Source organism: Lepisosteus oculatus, unplaced genomic scaffold, assembly GCF_040954835.1.
Source record: "Lepisosteus oculatus isolate fLepOcu1 unplaced genomic scaffold, fLepOcu1.hap2 HAP2_SCAFFOLD_48, whole genome shotgun sequence".
Taxonomy (NCBI): Eukaryota; Metazoa; Chordata; class Actinopteri; order Semionotiformes; family Lepisosteidae; genus Lepisosteus; species Lepisosteus oculatus.
Window position 1 is genome coordinate 975,013 of NW_027168020.1, and position 14,754 is coordinate 989,766.

Below are 14,754 nucleotides of genomic sequence, written 5' to 3' on the forward strand. Positions count from 1 at the left end.
GGAATCCTAACCACTAGACCATACGGCAGCGAACAACCTGTGCTGTTCCTGGCATCATGCAAGCAAACTACATAAATATGAGAAAACGCAAGAGAGTTGTCACTCAGAGTGTCGAAGGGTCGATGTATACTGGGACTCAGTTGAAATGCAACGTCAGGACTTTTCCGAATTATGTCACACGAAGAGAGCACAGCCTTTTCCGCCCTGCCACGTGTGTATCGGTAACTCGCCGTGATCGTATAGTGGTCAGTACTTTGCGTTGTGGCCGCAACAACTCCGGTTCGAATCCGGGTCACAGCAGAATAGGGTCATCCGCTTTTACTACTTGCACGAATTAAGGCAAAAAAAAGCCAATCGATGTGAACGAACGGCGCTTTACAGAGGAGTACTGCCTGACTGGATCGTTGATGAACGACAGAGGCCACTCCGACCTCTTCTCGGGTTTCTTCAATGACTTAATAAGGATCTTCTTCACATTCGCCCATGCAGGGGAAGCCAGTTACACCAAAGCAAACGCAGGAAAGTGCAATTCAAGCAGAGACCAGGAGGGACTTGTTTACACCGAGAGTGGTCGGAGAATGGAACAATGCGCCCAGCCCTGTTGCTGGAGCCGATTCTTGATGAGATCTTGGGCTCACTAAGAAGCCCCCGCTGGATGCTAATCTTTCTGTTGTTCTTGCAGGTCCTGCGCTGCTTTTGAGCCGACAGAGCTCGTCCTGGTCTGTCGGCACAGCCCAATTGCAAATGATCAGCTCCGCGTACAGAAGGAACGTGCGTTTGGTACAAGAGTGCATGAAGGCACCGGAAATACATTGGGAACAAATGACCGGTCACTCAATACCTCTGTGAAGTACAGGAGCGTGCAAAACGAGGCTGTTTCCGCCCGGTCTCGAACCGGGGACATTTCGCGTGTCAGGCGAACGTGATAGCTGCTACACTACGGAAACCTGCAGGGACAGCTGCTGGTGTCTCGCTTGCGTTTCGGGCTGAGAAAGGGAAGCGTCACTTTAGGCAGGGGGCGCTGGAGAGAGGAACAAAGGGTGCGATGAAACAAAATGCCGAAACCCGGGATCGAGCCAGGGACCTTTAGAACATACTCTCACGAATCGTTAGAATACGTGCGTTTCATCATCAATTGCGTAACAACTACATTCGTTCGACTTGAGCCATCAAGCTCATAGTTTTCAAATCTTGAAAGCTGTCATTGAGCACATCATAGTCTGCAGTACGCCCCGTAACTTGCGTACTTCAACAGAAAGAAGAGCAGACAGCTCCATAAATATGCGAGGCGCAGAGAGTGCAAGGTGAGCCGCACACGTTTCGGTGGCTGAGAGAGGGCAGTTTTTGCTTCTGCATTTCCCAAGTAAGGACGCATGACAACAAGCGATCGCGGTGCTCATTTACGACATAGTGGTGATGAGTTTTCAGTACGTGTTCTTTTGAACGAGCAATGAGGTTGCTGCCTTGGACAGCTGACTGCACGCTCTCATTGTGCCACGTGATGAGTATTCACCAGGCTCGTTCAGTCATTAGTCACATTCCATCGTTTGCCATAACCAGATGCTGCAAGGTGATGTGGATATCAGTTCCCAGTCTTGTGGACGAGGACAAAAAGAGCACACAAGAGCTCATCCGCGAGTTGATCCCAGGACCTCCCACACCCTAAGCGAGAATCATACCCCTAAACCAATGAGCCACGGCAGCACTTTCCATTTTATTCTGTCAGCGAGCTTGAGGACGGGGGGAGGCGTCATTCGCTCGTCCAGTCAGACCTTCATCAATAAGTCAAGAAAGCCGCAATTACACGACTGCCTTGCAGACGAAGGGCAGTGAACTGCACCCGGTAAGAGGGGAACAAGCGGCACTAGGCGACACTGAGGCATGAGCCCCAGTGAGGGGGGTTAGCTTGCATGGTACAGCGCTCGCTTTGCATGCGAGAGGTAGCGGGATCATTTCCCACGTCCTCCAGGTGTGTGCTTAGAGCTTGATGTGCCGAAAGGTGTCCTTTAGCCTGTGGTCACGCCTTGCATGGAGAGCGTCATGCAGCTGTCAATCATTTCGCAGCCACGCCCCCTCTTCATCTTCTCTCTGCCTTAAGCGTCTCCGCCACTCTCTCTTGACATTTCATGTCAGCATGTCAGAAGTCCGAGTGACGTTTTTAATGGCTGAGTGAGGGCACGATGCTGAAGCAGAGAGGCCACTTCAGCCAGAGAGACTTGTGCTAGGTGAGATCTGAAAAACGGACTCGCAACAGAAACAGACCAAAAAAGTATCGGTGAGATCAAAAGGCAAATGCAACATCCAGCAGAGGGCGTCTAAAGATTAGGGAACGGGCGACTGAAATCCATATGAGGCAAACTTTCCGGCTGTGTACTGCAGCTGGCCTCGTTGGCGTAGTTGGTAGCGCGTCAGTCTCATCATCTGAAGGTCCTGAGTTTGATCCTCACACGGGGCAGGGCTGCTTCCTCTCTTGCTCTTTTCAAACACTTGCGGCAACTGTTCGCTCATACCAAGTCTGGAATGCGTGACCTTTACACGGGGGAGAAGCAACGCCGCATCCCTTTTCTAAAGAACATTCACATTCAGAAATAAGTCAAGAAATTTGACATTACTTTAGCTCGCACTGCTGTCAGCCTGCCCATGTTGCCAAAGAAAGATTCACTCGGCGTCAACATGACAGAACAGCGATCACTTGAAAACACTGTTCCACACTCCGTAAGCAAGAACTTCAGTGTTTGCAGTCACCTGATATGCCGATAGTCAAAGGAGCACAAAACACGAAGCGTCAAAAGACAAGATGAGTTGATGGAAAGAGCGTTGAATTGATGAGCACAAAAGTTCAGCTCGTACAATAGGCAACGAAGGTCCCGGCGTCATCATCGCACTTGAAAGGACTGCCTTGCAGACTAAGGGCAGTGGGAGGTTGCTGTTTTGAGATGGAGGCATTGGGATGGTGGGCCGAGATCTATTCTTCTTAAGGAATTCTTCATCGTGAAAGATCGGTCCACAGGTCATCCAAAGAACTTACAAATTTTTGGGACTCAGGGAATCACGTGCTTCCGGAAGGGAGTGAAGTGCTCAAACAAATGACATGCCCCCTTGATCTCACATGCACAATTCTGCTGCAACATGCACAGCTACCGTCCAAATTTTTGGGACTCAGGGAATCACGTGCTTCCGGAAGGGAGTGAAGTGCTCAAACACATGACATGCCCCCTTGATCTCACATGCACAATTCTGCTGCAACATGCACAGCTACCGTCCACACCAGGCAGTGGGGCTTCAGCAGAATTTGCTACGCCACCTGCAAGTACATATCCAGCTGCACACATATACATGGCCCCTCTGTCCTTTTCAGGATCTCAAAAAAAAGCATAGCGTGGTTTTCCTGCAACCTGATTGACCGCATCTCCCTCAGAATATGCCCCGTTGCATTCATTGTCTTATGTTTGCTCAAACTGCATATGTGTGATTGCATATTTTTGGGTATTTTCATATGTCAATATTTAATTCACTGACATTCCTGTATGCTTGGAAGAAAGGTAGATTGGATTTGGCACAGGACGCCTGCCCATATTTGTTGATCATTGTTGGGCTGGAAAAACAATGATAAAAAGTGTATGAAAAAAGCTCTCTCCAATATTTCCCTTCTCTTCGCCATGGTTACACTGCCTGTTCTTTCCGTCTTTTGTCCTTCTACAAAGATTCCAGGGCTCTTTTTCCACCATAATATCAGAAGCCAAAAAATAACCATCTAATGTGTAAACAGCATTTGTAATGTTGGTAGCTGGAAGAGGTTAAGTATGTTTGCAAGACTTAGTTGATTACACCACAGACTTACTTTGTTGTTGTCAGTTTTTTTTTCTCTTTTAAAGGCTGTAGGTGGGGTGTGATGGACTGTACCACTATCATAGAAGATTTTTTCAGGACACATCGCAGTTCCATAGTAGAATTGATCAATAGTAAAATTCCATAGGACATTATTTACCAACATATTACCCAGTGTGAGACTCTGCCAGTAAACCTCAGAGCATTGAGTTCTCCACTGATAAAGATGGCTGTCTGAAGTCATGAAATCCACTGCTGGGATGCCTGAGAGACAGTAATTGAATCTTGGCTGGAATTAGGCTTTCTATTAGTGTTGATCTTTGGGAATTATGTGGTAAAAAGGGAAAACTCCTTTACTTTAGTCACTTTGAATGTTCAAATGTACAGAACCTGCAAAACTAAGCAATGAAAAAAATCCATCACCACTCTCATGATAGCATAACTCATAGTCTCTGCTGTTGTGTAACAATACACACTTTCAATTTTCTTATCGCCTGTCTCCAGAGAGAATGTTGTTAGTGCTGATGACCTTGAATTAGACCTTGTTGACTCTGTAAAACAATCTTCCTCTGCTTAGATTTTCACTCAGATTGATTTTGTTCTCAGATTATTCCTGGCAGGACTGAGTTTCTAGGAAATGAAAAGTGAAAGAAAAAGTACAGAAGATCAGCCCTTGAATATACAACATTGTGCAGTGAGATTGTTAAATGTATTAGCTGCTATCCTGTGCTAGAGCCTGTCGTGGTAAGCAGTGGATGACAGGATCTAGCACAGATACTAATGAAACACTGTTAATGAAAGATAAAACACTTGAGTCTTATTTTAGTTTTCCATTTCCCTTTCATTTGTGATGTACTGTACAACAGGCCACAGAACATGCACAAAAACAGATATGCACACATTCACACCAGGCAATGACAGTCTGCCCAGTCAGAATCTGAGCTGAGGTATCAGAATTCTGAATTCCCTGAATTCTGTCATGGATCATCCACAATAAGGGCAATATTTGAACACGAGGATCCCCAGGAGAGAGCCTAGTAACATAAATCTTGGAGCAAAAGCAGATGATTAACTTCATAGTTTGTGTGGTTGAGCCAAAGTTGAGCATGAGGATATGTGAGTCACCATTCTTAGAAATGGATCCAACTTCAGACAGGCGTCAAAAGTAAGAGTATACAGTGCTGGGGCAATGACACTTCAATGATCAGAAGGATAACAAGAGTTTTAATGCATTGAAATTGATTTTCTGGTGATGCACACTGTCATGGAACTATTAATTTTTTAAGGATCACTTACTGACGTCAGACAGCTGCCAATTCTCCAGACTGGAAGGATGAACAGTTTATCCCCCTAGGTACCATATTTCCATATTTCGAAGCATTGGAATAATACATGTCATACAGCAACATAAAAACAGGAAGACAAGTATCACAGCCCCTATAATCGGTGTTAGTAACTTAAAAGAAAAACATTCCCCCTGGCCCAAACAGTGATTCTAACCAGGAGAGAAAAGCCGGTGTATCTTTTATGCCTCTCTCTTTATTCACCTTGTCTTTTAGTTCTTTCAAATGCTGAATAGCGAGCGTAAGATTTCCGTAATCATAGTCATTAGCTGGAATATATGTACAACAGGAGTCTCCTACTAAAGCATAGACTCCTCCAGATGCTGCATTTTGAAGGTCCAGCACGAACCTGTTCTGAAGTGCCATTAATCGAACTCCCCTTAATTCTTGTTTGATAGCGTCTAAGCCTTCTAACGTGATATTAATAAAAGAGTACATTTCATAAAAAGTCGCATGGGTGAGGCTGTAGAATGAGGCATTAAAGCACATATATAACAAGATGCATTAAATTTCTTTAACTTTACAGTATGATTTATAAATTTATACCACAAATTACTCATATCCCCCTCATTATCAGTTTCATTCAGCCAGTTTGTATACAAAGAGGCTTCGTGTTTAGATTCTTCCTCTTTTGGGGTGGTGACAGGCTTCTACATAAAAAGGAAAAAGGCTGTGCACATCAGTCCCAAGCAGGTTATCCCCATCTGTCCTTGTGGAGACATCACTCCTGTGCTTTGCTCAGTTCGTTTGTGACCTTTTTACAGTGGGAAGCATGAATCCAGGGCACCATTTCTGTGACCTTCACAGCAGTGGCAGTGGTCAGCAGCACCTGGTACAGCCCCCTCCACCTGAGTGAACACCATTTCTTTTTCCTGAAGTCTTTCACCAGAATCCAGTCTCCTTATTCACTCATTAGTTCTTACAGCACAGGTAAATCCCTGTGGGCTGGAGCCCAGCATAATCCTGGGCTATTTTGGTCAGCATTGGTCAACAGATCGGTCAACAACTGGGTAATAACTCTTAGAAAAATCTACACATTGTTCCCCTGCCTCAGCTGTGACATTTTGCAGAACAATTCTAGCTGAAGTTGTAAAATTTCTCTTTGTTCCGTTCCTGCAAAACATCTTATTATGAACAAACAAACCACAATAATCATTTGCATCTAGGGGAATCACTCCCAAGGGTAACCCCCCTTAAAACTGTATTGTTCTACCCATCAGGTTCTGCCACTAGATAAGAGAACCTTTCCCATGAAATCATTTTTTGACCTTCATGATCCCTTCAGGGCGTACAATTAGCACAGAAGCAGCAGCTTTAGTCCACATGTTTTTCAAACAGGATATTAACGATATGATCATAACGAATAATACCAGACCCACAAATATGTATTGAACCAGAGACCCTCTCCATATTCCTAGCACAGACTGTAGCCATGCACCAATGCCCCAATCATCTGGATTGAAGGATTTACGAAGAAAATTATTTTTGCAGTAATTAATTTATTATATTTACTATATTTATTATACACGTGTAAATTAATTACTGCGAAAATAATTTACTTCGTACACTGTGCAGAGAGCCGTATACTCCTAGTTGCGGCACACACGATACATACAGTAAAAAGCCTCAGGCACTGTGTTAGATGTGTTTTCGACGTTATATATGCGTTTATTAATGTCGTCGATTTTACGGTTGCAATTCGACGTTGATTATACGTCGAGGCGACGTATATATACGTATAGCCGTATTTTCGCCGTGAATATATGTATATTCGACGAATCAATGCCCACTGGGTAAACTCTTGAGCAAACTCTGAACCAGCTCTAAGGAAACTAATCCGATTAGACGTTACTTTGACTCATCTTTTTACGCTCAGTGCTGGATTGCTCAAACTCCAGCTAGGGTTAGGGTTAGCATTCCCACGCTACTTAGACACTTTGTTTACGCTCAGTGCTGGATTTTGGGAACTTCAGGATGAGTGGGAATTTTCTCCTATCTGTCAATTCTGTTTTGTTTTGGAGACTCTTGGCTGCCTATGTTGTACAGTGCAGCGTGAAGGAAACATTTTCCAAAACTGTGTCAGCTCAAAAGTTGTAAGAAAACCTCTCCAGCTGCTTTAACTCTCTTCATTTTTGTCATTTAATGTGACACTCGATGTATAACTGGAGCCTCACATATGCAAATGGTGAGGCTCCAGTTCGACACCCAGTTCGACACCACTTTACAGTATATGACAAAAGCATGGCAGACTGTGCCGGACCGGCAGATAACTTCCGCTTATTTTTACCATATTAAACATTGGAAATCCAACCACTTGTATTTGTGACACTTGATTTTGGCTCCACCTAAGACACTCTTAAATCTTCAAACACTTTTCTCTGCTCCCGCAACACTCTTGTCTGTCGGCACTATGTGGCAGCGTTGCATGACAACCCCTCTCACCACGGAAAGGAACCTAACAGCTTTGGTAAGAGAGGAGAAAAGGACCTGGCCAGTACGGGGCTCGACCCCGTGACCTTGGCATTATTAGCACCACGCTCGAACCAACTGAGCTAACCGGCCTCACAACAGTGCTCCTCTCTGTGCTGCAAAAAATCGAACTCAGGGAATTTCTTTTGTCCTCCTTTGAATAGAAAGCCGTGTAATTCAGTGTACGGGCTTTCTCGTGCAGTTTCATGGTTCTTGTAACCCAAATCCTACACTGGCCTGAAGTGCCCCCCCATTTCACAGCATTTTTCAGCTGATTTAAAATGTACCTAAAGGAGAAGCATTATTGAAGACCATCAATTACCAAGAGCTTTTGTCAAAGGTTTTGGTGGTCATTTTGAATGACCACAGAGCGCTGTGACCTCGGTTTTACATCTCATCCAAAAGACAGCGCCCTTTTACAACACAGCATCTCCGTCACTATACTGGGGCATTGGGACCCGCACAGACCTCAGGGTGAGCGCCCCACCGCCGGCACCATTAACACCGCTTCCAGCTGGAAGCTTTGTTTTTCCCTGTAGCTCACCCTCATCCGGGTACTGACCTGGCTCACACCTGCTTAGCTTCAGTGGGTTTTTTGAGTTGCGAGTTGCAAGGGGATGCAAGTGATGGAGCCGCTCGCTCCAAAAGCGACTGCATTGGCCGGGAATCGAACCGGAGCCTCCCGCGTGGCAGGCAAGAATTCTACCACTGAACCACCAATGCTCAGTGCCTGGGTCTTCAAAAAAGACGCTTTTTTGGTGCTCTGTGCAAAACGCGTCGACATATGCTTCCAGCTGCAAAATGCCATTCGCGGACGCTGAAGAACTTATTTCCAAGGCAGCGGGTACAAGCGATTGGGCGTTTTAAAACCACCAGGAACAGCAAAGAGGCGCGCTTCTTTGCTTGCGCCGAAACACACCGACTGGAGGCGGATAACGTAGTCGGCAGGATTCGAACCTGCGCGGGGAGACCCCAATGGATTTCTAGTCCATCGCCTTAACCACTCGGCCACGACTACAGCAAGCCCCACTGCCGCTTCGTTCTTGCTACAATCTTACCTGGATCGCGAGGCGCCGGCGGAAGCCTATTTCAAAGTCGTTCTCCGTTTCAAAAAAACATTTCCAAAATACAAGCCTTGCAGACAGACACGCCTCAGAGGACTTAAGGGTGGCTTCATGTCGGAATGATAAAGTCTCCCCGTCCGGACATGAAAATGCCACTTTGTTACACACAAAAAAAGAATCAACAACAGAGAAATGCCCACAAGCATTTGAAAAGCCGCACCACGTCGCACTTGAAATAGCTCTTACATTAGTGGTAGACGCAGGAATCGCCTTTTTATTTACGCTCTTACCAACGCAATGGAAAGCAAAACAAAGCAAAGCAGAGCAAAACAAAACAAACAAACGAAAACCTTGCGTATAACGCCGTTACGTGTCCAAGCGGTATTGTACATCATCTTAGCACTGCACTCCGGGGCGTACGGTATATGGGAACGAGCACACGCCACGAATCGTCTCGAATCACTCCCTACAGCTGTAAGGCGCCTTGAAGCGTGCACCCCCAACATTCTTCTTTGCGCATGTGTGAAAGGTAAACTCTTGAACAAACTCTGAACCAGCTCTAAGGAAACTAATCCGATTAGACGTTACTTTGACTCATCTTTTTACGCTCAGTGCTGGATTGCTCAAACTCCAGCTAGGGTTAGGGTTAGCATTCCCACGCTACTTAGACACTTTGTTTACGCTCAGTGCTGGATTTTGGGAACTTCAGGACGAGTGGGAATTTTCTCCTATCTGTCAATTCTGTTTTGTTTTGGAGACTCTTGGCTGCCTATGTTGTACAGTGCAGCGTGAAGGAAACATTTTCCAAAACTGTGTCAGCTCAAAAGTTGTAAGAAAACCTCTCCAGCTGCTTTAACTCTCTTCATTTTTGTCATTTAATGTGACACTCGATGTATAACTGGAGCCTCACATATGCAAATGGTGAGGCTCCAGTTCGACACCCAGTTCGACACCACTTTACAGTATATGACAAAAGCATGGCAGACTGTGCCGGACCGGCAGATAACTTCCGCTTATTTTTACCATATTAAACATTGGAAATCCTCCCACTTGTATTTGTGACACTTGATTTTGGCTCCACCTAAGACACTCTTAAATCTTCAAACACTTTTCTTTGCTCCCGCAACACTCTTGTCTGTCGGCACTATGTGGCAGCGTTGCATGAAAACCCCTCTCACCACGGAAAGGAACCTAACAGCTTTGGTAAGAGAGGAGAAAAGGACCTGGCCAGTACGGGGCTCGACCCCGTGACCTTGGCATTATTAGCACCACGCTCGAACCAACTGAGCTAACCGGCCTCACAACAGTGCTCCTCTCTGTGCTGCAAAAAATCTAACTCAGGGAATTTCTTTTGTCCTCCTTTGAATAGAAAGCCGTGTAATTCAGTGTACGGGCTTTCTCGTGCAGTTTCATGGTTCTTGTAACCCAAATCCTACACTGGCCTGAAGTGCCCCCCCATTTCACAGCATTTTTCAGCTGATTTAAAATGTACCTAAAGGAGAAGCATTATTGAAGACCATCAATTACCAAGAGCTTTTGTCAAAGGTTTTGGTGGTCATTTTGAATGACCACAGAGCGCTGTGACCTCGGTTTTACATCTCATCCAAAAGACAGCGCCCTTTTACAACACAGCATCTCCGTCACTATACTGGGGCATTGGGACCCGCACAGACCTCAGGGTGAGCGCCCCACCGCCGGCACCATTAACACCGCTTCCAGCTGGAAGCTTTGTTTTTCCCTGTAGCTCACCCTCATCCGGGTACTGACCTGGCTCACACCTGCTTAGCTTCAGTGGGTTTTTTGAGTTGCGAGTTGCAAGGGGATGCAAGTGATGGAGCCGCTCGCTGCAAAAGCCACTGCATTGGCCAGGAATCGAAACCGAGCCTCCCGCGTGGCAGGCGAGAATTCTACCACTGAACCACCAATGCTCAGTGCCTAGGCCTTCAAAAAAGACGCTTTTTTGGTGCTCTGTGCAAAACGCGTCGACATCTGCTTCCAGCTGCAAAATGCCATTCGCGGACGCTGAAGAACTTATTTCCAAGGCAGCGGGTAATAAGCCAACCTCAAACTCAAGCCTGTGTAACAAAACAGAGAGGTCAACCATGTCAAAGGCAGCTCTAAGATCTAGAAGCACAAGCACTGTTTCATTCCCCGCATCAGTAGCTAAGAGAATATCATGTACGACTCTTGTTAATGCAGTTTCAGAAACCAGACTGAAATTTCTCAAGTATATTATTTGAATCCAGATACGATTGACGTTGGGCAACAACTATTCTCCCAAGACTTTTAGATTGAAATGGGACCTTTGAGACAGGCCTGTAGTTGTTAAGAACTTGTGGATCCAAATTTGACTTCTTAAGGAGCGGTCTAACAACCGCTACCTTAAATTGATCAGGTACAACGCCTGACGCAAGCGATGCATTCATCATACTAATTATAGGTCCTGCCAGTCCTTCGAGGGAATCTTTGACTAGCTGAGTGGGGATGGGATCTAGCGAACAGGTGGTTGACTTTGTCTTACGTCTGTGTTCATGAGTCCACCATAAGAAGAAATCTGAACAGGAGTGGTGATCATGCGAGGTCACCATGGAGGAAACCATTGCTCTCCCCCCCAAAAAAACCACCACTGCCCCTCTCAAGTTTCCTAAAGACCACATGGATGTTCCACAGCAACTCCTGGAACAATGTTCTGTGGACAGATGTGACAAAAGTTGAACTTGTTGGTAAATGTGCACAGCGTTATGTTTGGAGATAACAAAACACTGCATACCAACTCCAAAACCTCATCCCACCTGGGAAGCATGGCGGAAGCTGTACGGCTTGCAATCATCGAGGGACCGATGAATTCCAAGATGTATCAGGAAATTCTACAGCAGAATGTCAGGGTGTCTGCCTGTGATCTAAAACTCGAAAGACGCTGGGTCATGCAGCATGACAAAAACAAAGGAGTACATCAACAACAGAGTGGCTGAAACAGAAGAAATTCCGTATTTTGGGATGGCCAAGTAAGAGTCCTGACCCCAATCCCATTGAAGTGCTGTGGCGTGATCTGAAGCAGGCCGTTCAGCGCAAGACATCCCAAAAATATACATGAACTGAAATAGTTTTGCATAGAGGAATAGGCCAAAATACCTCCTAACCGCTGCTCAGGTCTGACCAACCGCTACAGAAAGTGGGGGTTGAGGTTTTTGTCATAAAGGAGGTTCCACTAGCTCCTTAATATAAGGGTTCACATACTTTTTCCATCAATGACCTTGATTGTTTAAACCATTTGGTCAATAAAGAAACAGCAATGTCAAATGTTGGGCGTGTGTTGTTTGTTAAATCAGACTCTCTTTATTAATTATTATGACTTAGATAAAGATAAGATCACATGTTAGGAGCCATTCATGCAGAAATCCACATCATTCCGAAGGGCTGTTTACAAAAGTTTTTCTCCCAACTGTATGTGAGAGAAAAGCAGAGACACTCACTGAGTAAGGTGGGATTGCAGCTTTGCAAATCACAAGGACATTTGTACGCTCAAAATGGGACAGGAGCACCCCAGATGGGACTCAAACCCACAATCCCTGGCTTAGGAGGCCAGTGCCTTATCCATTAGGCCACTGGGGCACACTGGGTTGGGTCGATCACGCTGATGAAGAGCCAGTTTTTTTTTTCCTTTGCTTTTTCAAAGGGATCCCCAAAATTAGGAAAGTTAGGCAGCAGAAGGTTTACTGTGACCTGAGAAGGACCGGCATCCAATCACGGTGGTACACACACACACGCTCTCACTCATCTGAGCTACACGGCTACCAAGATGATCTCAGGTGCGCCGAGCTGGTACGGAACATATTGAACTGATCGACGGCGAATTGTCTCTCAGACAGGCTTTTCACCTCTGAGCTCCCTGACTGACAGTAATCAGCTAGGTAGTGAAACAGTCAGCTGCTTCTAAGCCTTAAACAGCTGCATCTCGGCGCTTCCACAGAGAGATGATTTGAAAGCCAAACATCGCCCATTGGGAACACCTTACTATCACTAGTTTAAGAGACTCTTAAGGTCTTGCAGAGGTGCCTGTCTAATAGCATGCGCTTTGCAAGCTATAGGTGTTTAGGCTGAGGCAGAATGCCTGTTAACAAAATGTTTTTATAAAGGGGCCTCGCACTCTTTTCCAAGCAATGGTCACCATCCCCACCGAGTGTCACAATGTAGTCATGTCCTAGGACATCACCTGTTAGTCTCCATTTGTCTGCCACCAACACTTTAGGTTACGGGGTCACAACTGCACCCCGGAGACCAGAGGAGCCGTTGGCGTTCTGGCGGCGCAGATTGGGCTGAAGGTGGGGCGCTTGAATCTCGCTGTTGGAGGCCGTCTGAAACTGACCCAAGCCTTTCCCTTGAATTAAATGTAAATAAGAAATGAACCCCAGATGCACATGGAATCAATCACGTGTTTCCTTTGAGCCGTTTCAGAGACTGCTCCAGAGTTTACCTTGCACAGATGCGCAAAGATTAACGATGGGGGTGCACGCTTCCAGGCGTCTTACAACTGTAGGGACTGATTAGAGACAATTCGTAGCTTGTGCTCATTTCCCTCTATTCCCCGTGTTGCAGTGGTAGGATGACGTAAATTCCTGCTTCGACACGTAACGGCATTATAATCAAGTGCAGGAGCTGAGGGCTTTAGTTTTGTTTCGTTTTCCATGGCGTTCGTAAGCGCGCAAATCAAAGGCAATTCCTGCGTCTAACACGAATGTAAATGCTTTTGAAAGTGCAGTGTGGTGCAGCTTGTAAAATCCTTGTCCACATTTTTGGTTTGTTGATGTTTTTTCTGTCTGCCAAAGTTGCATTTTGACATCCGGACTGGGGGACTTTATCATTTGAACGTGAAGCCAGCCTTAAACCCTCTGAGGCGTGTCTGTCTGCCGGCACAAATCTTGTGAAAGGTATTTTTTTTAACGGAGAGCAACTTTAAAAAGGTTTCCACAGCCACCTCGCAGTCCGTGTTTGATTATAGGAGGAATGCGGTGGCGGCGGGCTCGCATTTGTCGTGCTCGAGTGGTTAAGGCGATGGGCTCGAAATGCGTTGGGGCTTCCCCGCGCAGGTTCGAAACCTGCCGACTCCGGCGTCTGCCGCACGTCGACTTGTGCCTGCGCGGCAGAGGCGAAGTGCCGCTTCTCCTTTCCTGGTACTATAAAAATGCTACATCGCTTGGTCCTGCTTCCATGGAAAGCAGTTCTTCAGGTAATTCTGCTCTCTTACCAAAGCTGTTAGGTTCCTTTCCGTGGTGAGATGGGTTTTCATGCAACGCTGCCACATAGTGCCGACAGACAAGTGTGTTGCGGGAGAAGAGAAAAGTGTTTGAAGATTTAAGAGTGTCTTAGGTGGAGCCAAAATCAAGTTTCACAAATGCAAGTGGGAAGATTTCCAATGTTTAATATGGTCAAAATAAGCGGAAGTTACCAGCTGGTCCGGCACAGTCTGCCATGCTTTTGTCATATACTGTAAAGTGGTGTCGAACTGGGTGTCGAACTGGAGCCTCACCATTTGCATATGTGAGGCTCCAGTTATACATCGAGTGTCACATTAAATGACAAAAATGAAGAGAGTTAAAGCAGCTGGAGAGGTTTTCTTACAACTTTTGAGCTGACACAGTTTTGGAAAATGTTTCCTTCACGCTGCACTGAACAACATAGGCAGCCAAGAGTCTCCAAAACAAAACAGAATGGACAGATAGGAGAAAATTCCCACTCGTCCTGAAGTTCCCAAAATCCAGCACTGAGCGTAAACAAAGTGTCTAAGTAGCGTGGGAATGCTAACCCTAACCCTAGCTGGAGTTTGAGCAATCCAGCACTGAGCGTAAGAAGATGAGTCAAAGTAACGTCTAATCGGATTAGTTTCCTTAGAGCTGGTTCAGAGTTTGCTCAAGAGTTTACCTTTCACAGATGCGCAAAGAAGAATGTTGGGGGTGCACGCTTCAAGGCGCCTTACAGCTGTAGGGAGTGATTCGAGACGATTCGTGGCGTGTGCTCGTTCCCATATACCGTACGACCCGGGGTGCAGTGCT

General features: G+C 45.9%; 4 non-coding genes across 4 annotated transcripts; 1 reads left to right on the forward strand and 3 right to left on the reverse strand.

Annotated features, from left to right (window-relative positions):
* Nucleotides 1–874: 874 nt before the first annotated feature.
* On the reverse strand, nt 875–947 carry trnav-gac (transfer RNA valine (anticodon GAC)). Its single transcript has one exon. It is a non-coding gene; the product is annotated as a tRNA-Val (tRNA).
* Nucleotides 948–2,382: 1,435 nt separating this feature from the next.
* Nucleotides 2,383–2,455, forward strand: trnam-cau (transfer RNA methionine (anticodon CAU)). Its single transcript has one exon. It is a non-coding gene; the product is annotated as a tRNA-Met (tRNA).
* Nucleotides 2,456–8,576: 6,121 nt separating this feature from the next.
* trnas-aga (transfer RNA serine (anticodon AGA)) lies at nt 8,577–8,658 on the reverse strand. Its single transcript has one exon. It is a non-coding gene; the product is annotated as a tRNA-Ser (tRNA).
* Nucleotides 8,659–12,243: 3,585 nt separating this feature from the next.
* On the reverse strand, nt 12,244–12,316 carry trnar-ccu (transfer RNA arginine (anticodon CCU)). Its single transcript has one exon. It is a non-coding gene; the product is annotated as a tRNA-Arg (tRNA).
* Between the last annotated feature and the right edge of the window lie 2,438 nt (nt 12,317–14,754).